Source organism: Pteropus vampyrus, unplaced genomic scaffold (assembly GCF_000151845.1).
Source record: "Pteropus vampyrus isolate Shadow unplaced genomic scaffold, Pvam_2.0 Scaffold246, whole genome shotgun sequence".
In the NCBI taxonomy this organism is placed as follows: domain Eukaryota; kingdom Metazoa; phylum Chordata; class Mammalia; order Chiroptera; family Pteropodidae; genus Pteropus; species Pteropus vampyrus.
In genome coordinates, this window is record NW_011889027.1 from 623,534 (window position 1) to 627,532 (window position 3,999).

General features: G+C 63.0%; 1 protein-coding gene across 3 annotated transcripts in view; it reads left to right on the forward strand.

Annotated features, from left to right (window-relative positions):
• EIPR1 (EARP complex and GARP complex interacting protein 1) overlaps window positions 1-3,999 on the forward strand; it is a 102,417-nt gene that overhangs the window by 58,276 nt on the left and 40,142 nt on the right. The gene's annotated exons all lie outside the window — the stretch shown is intronic.

Consider the following 3,999-nt stretch of genomic DNA (forward strand, 5'->3'; position numbering starts at 1 on the left):
CTCACTGACTACAACAGCAGGGTGGCGGGTCCCAGTATAGGGAACTCGCTCTGCTCCCTTAGGGCTCAGCGACGGTGTGGGGTGAAGACCTGGGGGCGCACACTGAGTTGGAGAAGGTATGGTTTGGCCCGCTGGACAGCAGACGAAGTCGCAGCTGGCTGGATGGAGCCATTCTGCAGCCGCTGGGCGGGCAGGGCCCCCCCCCAGTTCCAGTGGTCAGGGGGCCGCAGGGCGTGGCATGGGAAGCCTGGGGCCTGGGGCAGAGTTGTGTAGGGCCTGCAGGGGGAGCCAGAGTGCCGGCCTGGGCTCGAGGCCCCGGAGCGGGGGTGGCAGGGGGCTGGGGAGTCGGCGCTGCCTCGAGGGCCGTGTAAAGGGGTCACAGAAGTTCGGGGATCCCGGGCCCACTCTGGGCCAAGCACCCCGAGCAGCCTCAGAGCTCCCTACTCAGACCCCACGGCGGTGTCCTGCAGTGTCCCCCAGAGCCCTGGACCGAGCCAGCCGACGCGGAGGGGTACAGGAGGGGTCCCACGGTGTTCCACGGCGCAGGGCATGAAGGGTGCACGCAGAGCCGACAGGAGGCGCGGCCAGCGCTGCCTGTGAGGGCCCAGCCGGGAACCGTTTCGGGCTTCGGGGGCCATGCGGCCTCTTTCTCATGCTCGTCCGTGCTTGCTTTTGCGCCTCTTTAAGATGCAAAGCCATTCTCAGCTCACGGGCCACTCAGAGGCAGGCAGCGGGCCAGATCTGGCCGGCGGGCATGCCGTGCCCACCCTGGCCGAGGTGCTGGTGGAAAGCCGAGGGCACTCATGCGGGCCTGCCAGGGCTGCGAGCTTTTGTCCCTGTCGGGGACAGTGCCTGGATGCTGGTGGCCCTTCCAAACTGGCATTGTGAACAAAAGTGCGAGATCAGTATCTGGGTCTCTGAAGCCAGGGACTGAGCTTTCTGCCTCCGTAACGACAGCACATCTGAAATGGCGTCACCTGCCTGACGAATCCACTGCCAGTCTCCTGACACCTTCTGCCTGCTGCACAGGCCCACCCAGCGAGGTAGCGGGGAGCCGATGACAGCCAGCACCGATCAGGACCGTGGTGCTGACTGGGCTCCCCACCCTTCGGTCACCGACGCCCAGTGGCTCCCGCCTCCGCCCTCCCTGTCGCGGGCGGCTCTGCTGCGCGTGGAGTGGGTGCTGCGCGGGGACCGGCCAGTGCCGCGTGTCTGCACGTGGGGAGCTGGGGGCGTGCCAGCCTGCCGCCCGCTGTGGCCTGGACGTGGGCACTGCTGGACGGGCGACGTGGTGAGCCCGGGGACAGCGTCCATTCCCCAGGCTGGCCCCTCCTCTCTCCCCTGGCGCAGCCGCCCTGGGCTATGCCTGGGCTCCTCTGGGGAGGGCGTGCGGGAACAGTTACCGTGTGCTTCGGCAGTGTTTCAGGGACCTTCCCGGGGGGCCTGGGTTCCCCCAGAGTCGAGGACTCTGGGTGTTGTAGGCCAGGAACCGGGTGAGAGGCCCGACTTTCGCCACGGTGACTCGGGGCTGCCAGCCGCTCCTCTCTCCACCCACCGCCAGAGCACGTGGGCGGGCAGGCGCAGACGGCACTGCTGCTGGGCATCATGCCCCCCACAGCCAGCCGTTGCAGTCAGGGAGCCGGTCCCTGCGAAGCCTCGCCTGCCATGACCCCCGCTTCTCGGGGCAGGGGGCGCCACGCTGGCGCAGGGAGGCGGATGCGGGGAGGACCCTGCCCCAGGGGCAGCCTCTGTCCCCTTCGTTCCCTCTCTGCGGTCTGCCTGCTCCCCGCGCTCCAGGCCGGGTCACTAATCTCAGCGCTGACCAGGGCATCTGAAAGGCCGTGTGCAGAAGCGTTTTGGGCACGGCCCCCGGCTTGCTGGTGTGCCCGCCTCCGCCCGCCTGGATCGAGATGGCTCCGCGGAGCTGGGCTCCGCCTCGTCTCCCCGGAGCCTGCTGAGCCTGCGCCAGACTGCCAGCCGCAGCCTCTAAAAATAGCCCGCGGTTCTCAATGCAGCCCCCCGTCCCCTCCGTGGTGCAGACTGGCCCCAGCCAGGGCCCGTTAGGCTTACGGGGGCTCCGATCTCCTCCGGGGGCCCCTGGGCCGAGCAGGGCAACCCCTCACCGCAGCTGCACGTGCCGTGTGCCCCTGCCTCTCCGTCCACCGGCCCCCGAGTCCCTCAACCTCACTAAGCGCCGTCAGCATGCGAAAAGCAGACAGTGGCCCCAGATTGGCCTTAAAGACACAATCGTGACTTCTCAGGAAGTGAAGGCTGTCGTCTGAGGCAGGAGTTTTCACTTCCCCCCGACTCTGGCCTGCTGAGCCGAGGTGTGTGAGCTGGGCACACGGGCCCCCGCGCTGGGCCTCTGTCCCTGGTCTGTGGAATGAAGGCATGAGGCCTCGGCCTCGATGGCCACGCGAGGGCGGTGGCTGAGCTGCGGCCGGGTGACCCGGGAGCAGCCCTGCCCTCTGGGAGCTCCTGGTCCTGACAGCAGGACTGGGGCCCCAGCTGGGAGCCTGCAGGACCTGACTCTGGGAGAGCTTTGAAGACAGATCAAAGAAGAATGCCTCGCTGGTGGTTACAGCATTTTCCTGCTAAAGATCAGGTTTTCCCTCTTAAAAGCACCTCGTCCCTTTGATAGCTGCTGGGTGTGTGTCGGACGCTCTGCTGACATTCCCGCAGACTCGGGAATCCTCGGAGCCGAGAACGATTTGCATGTCTCGGTGGGCGCACCTCCAGCCTTGCCTGTTTAGTGCTGTTTACCTTCAATTTTGTCTGCTCGGAGGGTTTGGAGAGGCCCTGATAATGCCTACCGTATTCCCTGGGCCTGCAGCGCACTCCTTATTCAGCAGCCCTGCAGTTTGTGCATTTCTAGGGCTGGCGGTGGCCTCCGTGCATGTGACTGTCACTTTACAGTCGTCCTCAGGGTGATTGCTAGTGGTTACGTTTTCAGTAAGGGACTTTGGGCTCACCTTCTATGCACCAGATTTTCAAATTAAATTTTGGAAAGAAAATTTTAAAATATTTTCAGAAAATCCAAATCAATTTTTTATACACTAGAAATTTTGTTAAACTCTTTTCCTTTTATTTACCAGTTTTTAGCAGAAATGTATTTGTTAACTATGTTTTGTAAGGGAGTCTAGTGCAGTTTTATTTTCGTATTCCATGAGCTTGCCTGTTGCTGACAGCGGACATTGCTGTCGCTGTAGTTGTCACCTGTCTGGACCCAGCCTGCCGGTGGGAGTCCCCATGGTCTCGCTGTCTGGTGGCATGTCCCTTGTTTGCCGGCCCTGGAGAGTCTTCACTCATCGGTTATTCAGATCATCCAGGAGGTCGCTGCACCCACAATGTCTGTGTGGTGGGCCGCAGACGTTCGAGAAGCCGTGCGCCCTCTGAGTGAGCATGGGACCAGGCGTGTGTCCCAGGGACCCCGCACAGGAGTGTGCGTCCAGGGCTCCGGAACGTGGAAACGCGGCTGTCCTCTCCAGCCGCTGCCCTCAGTCTCCTGGGCATTGTCATTTCTCGCCTGTGTTAAAAGTGCTCCGATGACAAATGTTACGTGCTCCTGACTCGTGTCCCTCTGACTTGCGTCCCCTCTGCCAGCCTCTTTCCTGATTCGGTCTGCCTCACACGCCGACCCCAGTCGTCGGTAATAAAGCATGATTCTCGGCCCTGCCTTCCTGCCTTGATTGGATTCTTACTCTGCCAGGCGCTGTGTCCTCATTCAGAGTTGCCAGCTTCCGCCTCGTCATCCAGACCAGACCCTGCCTGGCCGGTCCTGGGAGGACCTCAGACCCCGTTTCCTGTGGAGTCACTCCCTCACACCCCACGTGGAACTGCTGGCCGCTCTGCACCCTCCCGGGCCACTGGGCCTGGGTCCTATTTGGGGACACCTTCGCGTGGGTTCCACTGCCCCGGTCTTTCTGGGGGCTTAGCTTACGTAGCCCCCCTCCACCCACATGCTCCTCTCCCCTCTGTCCCTAGGAAAGGCATGGCTCT